Below are 14,418 nucleotides of genomic sequence, written 5' to 3'. Positions count from 1 at the left end.
GCCTAACTCCTTTCTTTCTCTATAAAAATGAATAATCTACCCACCTGTACACTTTCTCCAACTCCAGTACACTCCAGAAATCACCTTAAAACACCAGCACCACACTTACGACCCAAACAACTCCTACCAGACAGAGAGCTCTCCCCTACCAACCACACACCACCAACACGTGCTTTCTACTCCCCCGTGTTATTGTTTACATCCTGCCGACGCCGCCGCCATCTTGTCTATGACGTCACAGCCTATGACGTCACAACACAACTTAAATACATCAACAGACACCTTCTAGAATCTACCACATGTTGTCTATATATAGGACACCCACCATATTTCAACAATGCATAAAATACCCATAACAATTATACAATATATAATCACACTTATCTATACCCATAACAATTATACAATATATAATCACATATGTTATGCTACTATGAACGTACAGTGGTACCTCGACATACGAAAGGCTCAACTTACGAAAAACTCAAGATACGAAAGCAAATACGAAGGTTTTTTTTGCTCTACACACAAAAATTGTTCAAGATACGAAAGGTTGTTGCTGTAAAGTCCCGAGATTCGCCCGGACCACCGATAACAATTTTAAAACTAGCGAGGCGCCAACTTAGTAGACTCGCCACCATCCTCCCACTCTCCCATAGTCTTTTTCTGTATCAATTTCCCTACCTCATAACTCCAGTGACACTCGGAGCTGGGAAAGTAACAATGCCATACAATGGTCAACAAATATGAAATTTTCATTATTAAAATGAAGTTTTATTGTATACTTACCGAACAATTATAGAGCCGTGATTTCCACGAGCGGCAGGATACTAAATTCAAATTTAGCGCGTCGGCGTCGCCAACACTGGTGGTGATGACGTCATCTCCCTCCACTCGCGGGAGAACCAGGTACAACTGCCCAGGTGAATCCAATTCTTTCTGCCCGTCCGTCCACCTAAGGGGAGGAGGGTGGGTATAATCATAATTGTTCGGTAAGTATACAATAAACTTCATTTTAATAATGAAAATTTCATTTTTATTGTAGTGTCTTACCGAACAATTATAGAGCTGATTACACATTTATGGGAAGGTGGGATTCAGTGGACCACTAGTATTTTTAAATGGTTACATACATTTATTGCAATACCAGTAAACACTCAAGGTGTCTGTTGTACCTTACCTTGTAAGAGAGCTACAGCAGACTGTTACTGCCTCTGGTCGGTGCTCTTCTTACTATTGTAGAGGAATTGGAATTTGCCCAAAGTTAGCCTCTACAGGAGTGGAATCCTTCCGTAGTTCAAGCGAGTCAAGGCTGACTGACGGAGGTAGTAACAACAAAGATTGCCCTTGCCCTGGGCTAAGACAGAATTCAATCATACAAAACATTTGTCACCAACACCAGATTTAAAAACATATATACCCAACCATTGTAAAATCTGACCTAACAGACTGGTGAGTATCCCAGGTACTCAGTACCCCCAGCTTCCCTTGAACTCGACAACCTATTCAAGGTGAAAAGTTAGCATAGAGGTGACGACCCCTGTGCCGTTTCTCCCAACACCATGCCAGAAACCGCCACCGGACCTAACGTTTTACAATTCTCGGAAACCGTTTCTATCTCTTTGAGATAATGACTCGCAAAAAACCGAATTCGATCTCCAGAACGTGCTCTGAAGAATCGAAGCTAAAGATAAATTCTTTCTGAATGCTAAAGAAGTTGCCACTGCTCTAACCTCGTGAGCTTTAACTCTCAGAACGGAAAGATTGTCGTTCTCGGACTGCGAGTGAGCTTCCCTGATAAAGCTCTCTAATAAAGACGATATAGCATTCTTAGAAAGAGGACGAGAGGGATTTTGAAACGAGGTCCAGAGCTTATGAAGATTGTCCTCTGATACCCTTAGTGGCAAACAGATACTGCTTAATAGCCCTGACTGGACATAAGAGCCTTTCTTCCTCCTCATGTCCAACCAAATCAGATAAGTTCCTTACCACAAAAACTCCTCGGCCAAGGATTAGAAGGATTCTCATTTTTGGCTAGAAAGGTCAAAGATACCGAAAATACAGCATTGCCTTGAGAGAAACCGACTCTTTTGTCTATAGCGTGCAATTCGCTGACACGCTTAGCAGAAGCTAGTGCAATAAGAAAGAGTGCCTTCTTAGTCAAGTTCCTGAGTGAAGCCGACTTCAAAGGCTCAAACGGTGGCCCCATGAGGAACTTAAGCACCACATCTAAGTTCCAAGCCACTGTATCTTGCGGGAGCTTAGTGGTTTCGAAAGACCTAATGAGGTCCGACAGATCTGAATTGGAGGAAATATCCAAACCTCGATGTCGAAAAACCGAAGAGAGCATGGCTCTATATCCTCTGATCGTCGAAGGAGCCAGTTTCTTAGAGTTCCTAAGAAATAGAAAGAAAATCTGCTATTTCTGTTAAAGAGGTCTCAGAAGTAGAGACTTTAGCACTTCTACACCACTCTCTGAAGATTCTCCACTTCCCTTGATAGAGTTTGTTAGAAGACTCTCTCCTACAACGAGCGATAGCTTCTGCAGCTCTTCTTGAAAATCCTTTCGCTCTGACAAGATTCCGGACAGTCTGAACCCTGTCAGAGCTAGAGCGGACAAGTTTTGGTGGAACCTCTTGAAGTGAGGTTGTTTGAGAAGCCACTTCTCTGGAGGAAGAAGTCTGGGGAAGTCTACTAACAACTGGAGAAGGTCCGGGAACCACTCTTTCCTGGGCCAAAAGGGAGCGATTAACGTTAGCGTTACATTGCTGTGCGACATGAACTTGTTCAGCACCTCTCTTATTAGACCGAACGGAGGGAATGCATAAGCTTCCAGACCCGACCAATCCAACAGCATTGCGTCCACCGACCAAGCTAGAGGATCTGGGACTGGAGAACAAAAGAGAGGAAGACGGTTGTTCCTCGATGTCGCGAACAGGTCTATTGACGGTCGTCCCCAAAGGCGCCAAAGTTTCTGACAAATCTTGTTGTCCAAAGTCCACTCCAGAGGTAACACTTGCTGTTGACGACTTAACTCGTCCGCCAGGACGTTCATCTTTCCCGGAACAAATCTCGGGACTAAGCTGAACCTTCGCTTCGTTTGACCACAGGAGGAGATCCTTGGCTACTTCGTACAGAGAGAAAGACTGAGTCCCCCCCTGTTTCCGCACGTACGAGAGAGCCGTGGAGTTGTCGGAATGCACTGCCACTACTCGGCCTTCTACTAAGCTCCGAAACTGTCTGAGCCCTAAGAAAATTGCTAACAGTTCCTTTACATTTATGTGGAACTTCTTCTCCTTCTCCGACCAAGCTCCTGAAGTCCGTTGATTTCCCAGTAGGGTCTCCCCAACCTGTGTCCGATGCGTCGGAAAAGAACTGTAGGTTCGGGAGGATGGGTCGTAATCTAACCCTTCTTCCAACCTTGCTCGAGAGAGCCACCACCTTAGGTCCTCTTTTATTTGATCTGTGACAGGAAAGGTAATCGAGTCTGGTTGTGTCTTCCTGCACCAAGAGGCTCTCAGGAAAAACTGCAGAGGTCTCATGTGCAAAGATTCTTCCCAACGTCACAAATTTCTCCACTGACGTCAATTTGCCCAGGAGCCTCATCCACTGATTGGCAGAACTTACCTTTTTGTCCAAGAACTCCTGAACTGTCTCCAGACAGCATTGAACCCTCTTCGGGGACAGAAAAGCCCGAAAAACTTGAGCATTCAGAATCATCCCCAAATAAAGGATGCTCTGAGATGGAACCAACTGGGACTTGTGTTTGTTGACCAGAATTCCTAACTTTCTGGCAAGATCCAGAGTTGTTCCAAGGTCCTTCATGCACCGACTCTCTGATTCCGACCGGAGAAGCCAATCGTCCAGATAGAGGGAGATTCTTACTCCTAATATGTGTAGCCAGCTTCCTATCGGGGATAGAACCCTGGTGAAAACTTGAGGAGGCGGTCGCTAGTCCGAAGCAAAGCGCCCGAAATTGAAACACCTTGCCTTCGAACATGAACCTCAGGTACTTCCGAGATTCGCGATGTATCGGAATGTGAAAATAAGCGTCTTGCATGTCCAGAGAGACCATCCAATCCCCCTGTCTGATGGACTCCAGAACCGACCGAGTGGTCTCCATATGAAATTTTGTTTTCTGGACATGCAAGTTCAGGGCGCTCACATCCAAAACCAACCGGCCTCCAGCCCCCTGATGACTTGGGAACTACAAAAAGGCGATTGTAAAAGCCTGGAGGAAAATCCCTCTTCTATCTGTTCTATCGCTTCTTTGAGAACAAGCGCTTCCACTTCTGCGGCTAGCGCCAGAAATTTGTCTGAGCCCGGAGAGTATGCCTGGAATGGAATTGGCACAGGTGAGAGCGAGGGAGGTGAAACGAGAGGAATACGATAGCCGAACTTGAGTACTTGCACTACCAGGCTTCTGCTCCTCTGTTTTCCCATTCCTCCCAAAACAGAGCCAGCCTGGCTCCCACTGGTGCATGAAGAACCGAGCTTTCATTTGGAAGGTTTGTTAACCTTGGCCGAGGCCTTAGACTGAGGTCGCAAATTCGATTTCGGCCGAAAGAAGCGCTTGGGTTTTCTCCCTCGAAAAGGCGCTTGGGCCAGAGGAGAAACCGAAGGAACAGTCTCCACAGGAGCTTTAGGTCTCTTAGTAGACTGTGCCAGTAATCCGAAGTAGATTTCTTATCTAGCGCAGACGAAATTGACAACACTACATCGTCTGGAAAGAGGTTATCTTTCACAAAAGGAGCAAACAAGAGAGCAGACTTTCTGTTGGGACGTAACCCTTTTAGAAGCAAAGGAGCACCAAAGTTGCCTTTTCTTAAGGGTACCAAAGGCGATGAGCGAAGCTAACTCATCACATCCATCCCTAATGGATTTGTCCGCACAGGACAGAACACCAATCCAATCCTCCGCTAACTCCTGGGAAAGAGAAGGACAGTCTTCGATCTTGGCCGCTAAAGCGCCAATAGTCCCAATCCAAGGAAGCTAAAGACTTCCAAAAGTTTAAATTGATTCTTTACAACGTGGTCCAACTCAGGCGCTGTAAAGAAAACTTTCGCTGCGGCGAAAGCAGATCTTCTAGAGGAGTCGATTAAACTGGAGAAGTCTCCCTGGGTGGGGAGGAGGCAGAAACTCCCAGAGAAGGAGCTTCCCCAGTTACATAAAAACCTATACCTCTTACGAAGCAACTTAGAGGGAGGGTAAGCAAAAAGAGCCTTCCCTAAGTCTCTTTTCATAGACATCCATTTCTCCGTCTCTTTCAACGAATGTCTAACCGCTTTAGATAGAACAAGTTTTGGGAGGAGAGGGTCTGAAGTTTTCTCCTCATCAAAAAGTCGAAGTTGGGGAGCGCGGAGCCGCTTTCTCAAAATAATCTGGATATAAGATACCAGAAGAAATCTAAGGAGACGTGAATAACACGAGAGGTGATGTGAATCCTCCTCCTCTACTTCTTCTTCATTCTCCGATACCGCCGAAGAAGTAGACGGAACTACAACCGGATCTGAAGGTTTCGAACCACCCTTGGACTCATTCATCCAGTTGGTTAACATCTCTAACTGCTTGCGCAAAGGCGCCAGAGACGAATCAAAAACAGTTAACGAAGGCTTGGAAGAGCCTAAATGTTCAGCAGGAGGCGGAAAAAACTACTTGCGCCTCGCTCGGAGCCGCCGAAATTCGAGGCGAAACAGGCGCATCAGGCGTAACAGACGAAAAAGCGCCTAAAGAAACACCCTTAGAACTGCTAGCTACAGCGCTAAAACCACAATCTCTACTAGTAGATGGAGCCGAAAAAGGCACAGATTGAGGCGACGAACGAGCCGCTAACGGCCGCGGCGCAACCTACTCTCAGGCTCCTTATACCGCTTGACTGGAGGAGGCGAAGAATCGGCGCCTGAACGCCTCTTTAAGGGACGCGAAACGGCGAAATCTCGCCAAGAGCGCCGCGCGACCGGAGACGAATCGCTTGAATCATTGGAAAGGAGTCTGCCCGCAACACCTTTCCAACGCTTAACCGAGCCCTGTTGAGGCGCAACAGGCTCAACAAGAGAGGCGCCTGTCTGTGGGCAAATCCCGATCGACTCCCTTGGACTTCCGGTAGGTCTTCTCCCCGGTGCGGGGGAGCTGGACAGTGACCTTTGTCTAGGAGACGTGTCAGGACAGACAGACGCACCCTCACTACACTCTTACCTGAGGCGCTTTCTCCAAAAACGTCTTAACTGAATTACCAAGTTGCAAAACCGTATTCGCTAGTACCGAAAATTTCTGATCTAACCTCGATTCCAGACTGGCAATGGTGTCGGAAGAAACTACACGGGAAGCCGGAGAAGTGGGATTAGTAGGAGGAATAGGAGGTGTAGTTTAAAGGAGACATAACAATTTGAGGAGAAACAGAAGGAACAGATGCATCGCAAGACGAAGCAGAGCTAAGTCTACTTTCCCTAAGCGCTGCTTTTCTAATTCTGTCTTTAGCTAATTTCTCCGAGTATGAACTAAAAAACTTCCATTGAGAATCAGTCCGCAAATCACTACACTTCGTTACATGTTCGATCTGCTGAACAAACCTGTCCCCTACACTTAACACATTTAGTGTGAGAATCAATATTCTACTTGGATAATCTAGTTTTAACATCCTGAGATGCAAAACCTAACTCCCGACGGACTAGAATCCGACATGGCAACGCCTAAATAAAAAGCAAATCAAAACAACAACGCCAAAAAAGAGTACTTCACCAATTCCGAAGATCAATTCCACCAGAAAAAAAAGCGAAGCAAAGTCATCCAACCGCACCGACCACCGATGTTCACCGGACGCCGGCAGGAAAAGAATTGCATTCACCTGGGCAGTTGTACCTGGTTCTCCTGCGAGTGGAGGGAGATGACGTCATCACCACCAGTGTTGGCGACGCCGACGCGCTAAATTTGAATTTAGTATCCTGCCGCTCGTGGAAATCACGGCTCTATAATTGTTCGGTAAGACACTACAATAAAATTAGTGGTTTTATGTAATCTCTCTCTCTCTCTCTCTCTCTTGTATTTTAATGAAAATATACAGTAATTTGTGTATACACAGTGTTGCACATGAAAAAAAAAAAGTAAATTAGTGATAATTTTAGAGATACAGCCCTAAGAAAAATTGCAAATAGTGAAATTTCCCCCTGTGGTACATGTTTTCAACAACGTCATTCCGGCTCACGACGATTGTTTCAGGTTACGATGCGTCTTAAGAACGGAACCCCCGTCGTAACCCGGGGGACTGCCCTGTGTATATATATATATAAAAATATATCTATCTATCTATCTATCTATCTATCTATCTATCTATCTACTATATCTATCTATCGATCCCTAGCTATCTATCTATCTATCTATCTATCTATCTATCTATCTATCTATCTATCTCTCTATCTATCTTATAATTATATATCTATATATATATATATATATATATATATATATTATATATATATATATATATAATGTAATCAGCCTCTCTCTGCTTTTATGTTTCACCAATTTTGCCATGAATTCATCTGACCATGACTTCACATCAGTCATTCAAATTAAACTCCTTCCCTCAGCATTTCACAAATATCTCATGAAGGCCAATGGAATTGGAATAAAGCCTGTTATGGCAACTTCTTAGCTTACAGGCCTTTATTCTATCATTACCATGCATATCCAAAAGAAAATCTAAAAAATAAACCAAATTTGTCAACAGGAAACTGTGAACAGATAACAATCTAATATTCTCTATCAAAACTGGTAGCAGAAGTAGACGGACCGGCTATGAATGTTTGTACCTACCGGTCCATTGATGGGAGGTTGGGGAAATAGATGGAGAGAAATATATTCTTAAAAAATCAAGTGTTTTAATTTTTTTTTTTTTAATCTGCTGAATTCCCACGGGCGCAGAAGTAAAAGCTAAAATATGGAGAGATAAACTTCATTCAAAAAGTTAACAATAGGTAATAAGTGGAAATAATTATCTAATACCTGTGGTGAATCTTAATAAAATATAAGTCAATCCAGTACTTTTTTTAATACAGAAATCTATGAAAAATGAACTATGAGAAACTTGAAAAGTTTGCAATCTCACAATATTTCTCTCTCCACCCTCATCTTTAAAATGATATTGTTATGATACAATAAAGTTTTATACATACTTACCTGGCAGATATATACATAGCTATTACTCCGTCGTCCGACAGAAATTCGAATTTCGCGGCACACGCAGCAGGTAGGTCAGGTGATCTATCCCCCGCCGCTGGGTGGCGGGATAGGAACCATACCGTTTCTAATTCATATTTTTTCTTCCAGCTGTCTCCTGAGGGAGGCTGGGTGGGCCATTTAATTGTATATATCTGCCAGGTAAGTATGTATAAACTTTATTGTATCATAACAATATCATTTTTATACATTCAACTTACCTGTGATAATATACATAGCTGATTCACACCATTGGTGGAGGGTAAAAGACAGCTGATTACTGAATAGACAGGTAAACAACATACGTTTTTAGGTAATAATATAAACCTTGGTTTCCTATGTGTTTAGACGAAGGGTCGACTTCCTAGCTATTGCTAGTAGTCTGCTTCGTCTCAAGAGCCTCAGCGAGGATGTGACCTATGGCTAAGAGTTCTTGTAGATCTGTCAATGGGGTCTTATCCACTTACTTGACAGAATCTAGTGGTCATTTGTCAATGGGGTCTTATCCACTTACATGACAATACACCAATGCCTATTGGCATAATTTAAGGAGCACAACACCGATCCCGATCACCTGATCCTAACACGAGGGTTTGTGCTTAATTTGAAAAGAGCTATCCCCAAACTCATTTCAAATAACCCCAGAAAATAATACACTTATGTTAAAAATAAAAAATGTTTAACTCACTAGTTAAGGATCAGTGTCGGCTCCCTATCCCAGCAACGCATCCGTGGACACGTATAACAAAGAGAGAAGGATCTCTCATAGGCCCACTTTATCTCCTTCGTGCAAAGAGAAGTCAACACAGAGTTGCATCTCCCGTTATTACAGCTAATATGTCTCTCACGACATATTGTTATGGAAAGAACAAGAATTGTTAAAAGCTCGCACTTCAAGCGCTTTTAATTCTTAGCTGTTTGAAGGAATCATCAAGATACTCAAGAAGTGCTTTAGAGATTCCACTGTTCCAAAGAAGACCAGGGCTTTCTTTGAAATAGATCTCTTCTGGATGAAGCCCAGAGCCTGGCTGGCCTAGCGCCTAGCTGGCGCCTCGCGCCAGCCTGGCGCCTCGCGCCTGCCTGGCGTCTCGCGCCTGCCTGGTGTCTCGCGCCTGGCTGGCGCCTCGCTTGCCTGGCGCCTCGCGCCTTGCCTGGTGCCTCGCACCAGCCTGGCGCCTCGCCCCTGGCTGGTGCCTCGCCCCTGGCTGGTGCCTCGCCCCTGGCTTGCGCCTCGCGCCTGGTTGACGCCTCGCGCCTGCCTGGCGCCTCACTCGCGCCTGGCTGGCGCCTGGCGCCTGGCTGGCACCTCGCACCTGGCTGGCGCTTCGCTTGCCTGGCGCCTGGCTGACTTCTCCCCACTTGCTGGAGATTCGAGCTTGTTAAGTCTCTCGATGAAAACTGGCGATGTCCACCTCGGACACTTTATTTGCCTGATTTATTCGCCTCTAGCGCATCTGCGCCAGATTGGAGGCCTACTCCTTCTCCTCATCAGACAATGACAGTGTTTATTTGGACTGTCTTGCTCTGGCATCTTTACGCCTGTTTGGCATTTGTCGCCTGATTGGCGCTAGATTGTCCGAAAGTCTGAACATCCACAATCGTTTATCAGCAGAATGGAAAAGGGTAGAAGAAATTCTTTCACTTTGAGCTTATGGCCTCTGCAACAAGGGGAGGTAATTTCAGTCAGCTACATCCAGTAGACGGTAGGAAATCTAATAGTCCGAGAGACCAGTCTTCCTCCGAGGAGATTAATACTTGATACTTTCGTTGCTAACGAGCACTCTTCCTACATGTTGATGAGTTCTCTCGTTGCAAAATCTTCCCTATCCTTGCACGAAGGCAGGGAAAGAGCCTGGAAGTCTAAGGAGACTGAGCTGAAATTGGGAGGATTCCTGATTTCTAGCTCTTTAAATATATCTCTTCGAACCTTCTGGGAAGTAGTTTTTAGCCCTCATCGTATTCCAAAGACTCGGTCAGCAAACGTTTAAACCTTATCTTCTTTTGTAGATGACCACGTAAATACATTGCCTGGACAACGAATCCTTTATCTGAAAGCGTTGATCCAGGAATAAAAGGTTTTAGTTCTTTTGCCAAACATACCATGCTGGCGGGAACCCATTGCCGAGTCTTTCTAGAATTTGATTCCAGATTCCAAGCCCAAAATTTCACTCGTCCTTTTGGTCGTTCATTACCAAGAGAAACATTGATGAGGAGCAGTTCCATCTTGTCAGAACAGGAATCTGAGGCCCAAATAGGATCCCATTGTAATTATAAGATCTCCCAGTCTTGTCGTATAGAGGTATTGTATAAGATCCCGAAGATCTTAATGCTCTGCTATCTCCAATTCCCTTTATAGAGACAGAGTATAGCCTTTTACTGCGTTCTTTGATAGCAGATATATACAAAGGTGATTCTTCCCTCTGAAAGGGAAGAAAAAACCGCTATGTGGTTCACAGAGGTATCGGAAGAGCACAGTTTCCTCATTCCCTCTAGCATGATCTGCAGTAATTATATATCTTATCCATGACTACTGTCATTTACCTTGAAACATCCTCTCATTCATGTCCACTTCTGGTCAGTCTGCACGTAGACAGACTCAGAGTGGAAAGGTTGTTAAGGTCCATTTAAAATAGATGCTGAAAGAATATTCAGACTGTCTTGGAAAAGACTTCCAAAACCTGCTGTGAGGAAGAACGTGACCCTCTGGAATCCCAACCTTCTGTTTTAAGTCTAAAATGAGGCATAACGTATTATCCTCTCTTTCTTTGACGCGCTTTGTCTTACATTCTGTAGATTTTATATTTTAGGGGAAAAAGACTAACTTCTATTCCCCTTTCTATAAAATAAAGATGGCGTATATTGCTACCTCTCTCTTATATTCTTTCTTCCCGTCCTCGTGCCTGGGCAACGAGAGAATGGAAAATTCTATCATCTTTATTCTGCAAAACAACAAATTATTATTATCCTATTCTCCTAATAAATGATCCAGGATCGAGGAGAATCATTCAAGATTCCTATCCTAGGACATCAGGCCGTAATGTATGGTTCAAATACTTGAAAGAGCCTCTCACCCAATACTGAGAGCTCCTACGAGTCTTTTCCAGTACCAAAACATTACAAGGTCTCCCTTGCTATATGTTTACATAGGAGTAGGATAATGTAACATCCTGTTATTAACAATGAAAGAGGAGAAAGAGGAGCTGCATGGTTCAAGGGACTAGCCGCAACGTGCAATAAAAAAGGGGTTGCCAAGGTCTTTCTAAAACCTGCACCCAGATTAACTTATGAATCCGATATATTTTCTATCACTTGTCTCATAAGGTTGAGGAAAGCGAGAGACCTCTAAAGATATCGGTTCTCTTCACCATGTAAAGGTCTTTAAAGCAGAAGAACCCACTTATCCTGACACGTACTACATACGCCTGTGCGATATCTAGAATAATTGTCAGTAGAGGGTTGATCTGGCAAAGAAAGTTTCTCCCAAAACAACTCCTCTTGCCAGGAAAGAAATCGCTCACGCGACCACTATATTACCTGACAGGAGAAGTCTGTTCTTGTTAGAGACTTCCGCAATTTCAGTTAATCCTGACAAGAGCCACGGCCTCCTGTGCGACAACTTGTGTACCTGACAGGAAAAAACTGATCTTGTGTCAGTTCTCAAAGAGGAAACTCTTGGAAAGTCTATCTCCAAATACTGAGAAATTGAAGATCCTGATGTCTTGCACCTGGCTGGCACTTCGCGCCTGTCTGGCGCCTATCGCCTGGTTAAAGCCTGGCTGGAGCCTTTATGGCCCATTACTTGCAACCGTGGTCAGGAAATCTCGATATCAAAATAAGAAGAGGAGCTGTAAGAATCCTAAAATTCTACAGTACTTCCATAGTTGGATGTTTCTTCTCAATTTTCCTCTAATTCGAGTATATCGGAAGGGGAATTATTCTTTCCTCGGTTAATTCTTCCGTATCCCCCCCACCCTCTTTTCCTGAACGAGAAGGACTACTCCAGTGCGAGGGATTGAGTAACTTCCCAGCTGTATGTAGGAAAGCATAATTTGCTCTAAGGTATATCTATTAACTAATTATTTTCTAGTTGGAGCCAGGCGTCTGGCTGGCGCTTATGATTCCTTATGGCATAGTTCGAGGAAAAGGAAGCAGTCTACAGGAAGACTGTTCGTCTTCTACCTTGCTAAGAGATCTATGAAGAAGACTTCTCGCAGGTTCTCACAATTCTTTGCAATAAAAGTTAGACATACTTAAAGTTATTATCGTCGATCGAGGTTCTCACCGACTCGCAAATTCTTGCATCGCTTTTATTTAATAACTCGCTCAAACGAGAAATATTTTGGATGGTGCTCTTGGCTTATTGCACCAGGCTGGCGCTTCTGCGCCAGGCTGGCGCCTCCTACTAATTATCTTTATGTTATGTGCCAGAACAACTGTGTCTTTATGGTACCCGACATCCTTTCAAATGTTAATTCCGTTCTTATTATGAAAAACTTTTATATACGTGATATAATCCATTCAGGGAAACCATTTCCCACTAAAAGAATGTTTCCCATCCGACTCATACAACTTCTGCGCAATATCCGATTCTAAATACGGTTGTGTCCTTTCTCGAAAGACTTAACCATACCGTAGTCTTGAAGTGAATCTCTATTACATCTCTCTTCTCACTAAGTATGTACTCTAATAAGCCATGCTTTCATAAGTATGAGTGCATTAAATAATATAATGTTCTGCTGCATTAGAATCCTTTAATCATGTTACCTACGGTAAACAGCATTGAAAGGTTGTAATATCTTTCTTATTGAAAGCTTCCTAACAAAAGGCAGACAATATTTTATTTATGATAGCTTCAGTATTCCCTCAATCCGAGGCTAAGACCACGATTGTAGGGAAGAAATACGGTTAGTTATCCCATTCCGCAGGAGAGAGAGCTGTAAACGACCGCTCACGACTGAGAACAAGATGGTACTGCATTGGTCTCAGACTCAAGCGAAAGCAGTCTTCAAAAGCCGTCTGGCCTTCCCTTTCCAGAGTTGCCAGTTACTCCATTAAATAAAGGAATCTTATAAAATTATTATCGAACTTCAGGAAGTTTTTATATAAGCATAATTAAGCGAACGAGACTTCGACAAGTCTAGAAACTAAATAGGTGTCGTCTAAACAATCCTTTTAAACATATTCCTTCCTAGGAAAGTCCTAGAAGGGTACTGGTAATTCATGGAAACCTCTTCTAACACGAAGAAAAATGTTTCTATCCTACTCTCAATTCACCAATTAAGATATGCTTCTCCGATCACTTCTCGAAGACACGATAGCATCATATAACTCATACTCTAGCGTAATAGAATGCTCTATAATACTGTTACATTAAGGTAAACCGTATTAATTTAGGAAATTTTGTAAGGAATTCACTTGACCATTATAACGTAAATTTCGGTATGTGTATATGCCTTGCCATACCGTAGTCCTAAGGCAACTTGTCCTAAGCATGGTAGGAGCTAGAAGCTTAAAAGTCATACATATATGCTTTATCACTCAACGAGATCCATATAATTCATTCGATTGACAAATAATCTAAATAGTTCTCATCAGAATAGATCTATATCTAAAAATGCACAGATGGGGAATTTTATGTTGAAATAACAATTTCATACCCCCATGGGATAGCGCTCTCGTCTAGTTGCTAAAAAATGTTCGAACAATGACTATCACAAATATTATCGAATGATCTCTAATATTAGAAGGCGCTAAATCGTCGCCTGATTTCGAAAGGTGGATCGATTAATGTCATTCTCATTTTGAATAATTCTACCAGAAGGCATTATACGAGGATCTTCGTCGATTTCATTCATTCGAAGTTCTCCTATCCATCGTGGAACAGTAGGCATAAAAAGGGAGAAACACTGTTTTAGGATGCCTTTCCAATGGCTATCCCTGGCAGTCTGGGACGCTCTACAGAACCTGCCGAGGGGACGCCTGACCGGTGGGGATTCTCTGAAACCTCCTTACGGTTTTCGACATTCCTTCTCCTCTGGGCTTGTGAGCTTGGAAGAGGTCTAGACCTGAGAGCGAGACAGCCGATCAGACGCACCCTCCATTATAATGGGGGAACACTATATTCACTTCTTACGTTCTAAGAGTTCGCATTTGAACTATATCCAAAGTCTACAATTTGCAAATATGATATTGTAGATTCTGCGG

General features: G+C 43.5%; 1 protein-coding gene across 2 annotated transcripts in view; it reads right to left on the bottom strand.

Moving 5' to 3' along the window:
• Positions 1-14,418, bottom strand: part of LOC135217507 (protein jagunal-like) — an 88,539-nt gene that overhangs the window by 17,858 nt on the left and 56,263 nt on the right. The gene's annotated exons all lie outside the window — the stretch shown is intronic.

The sequence above is a fragment of the Macrobrachium nipponense genome, chromosome 7 (assembly GCF_015104395.2).
Source record: "Macrobrachium nipponense isolate FS-2020 chromosome 7, ASM1510439v2, whole genome shotgun sequence".
NCBI lineage: Eukaryota > Metazoa > Arthropoda > Malacostraca > Decapoda > Palaemonidae > Macrobrachium > Macrobrachium nipponense.
The sequence above is the reverse complement of the archived record's forward strand: the minus strand, read 5'-3'. Positions and strand labels throughout refer to the sequence as shown.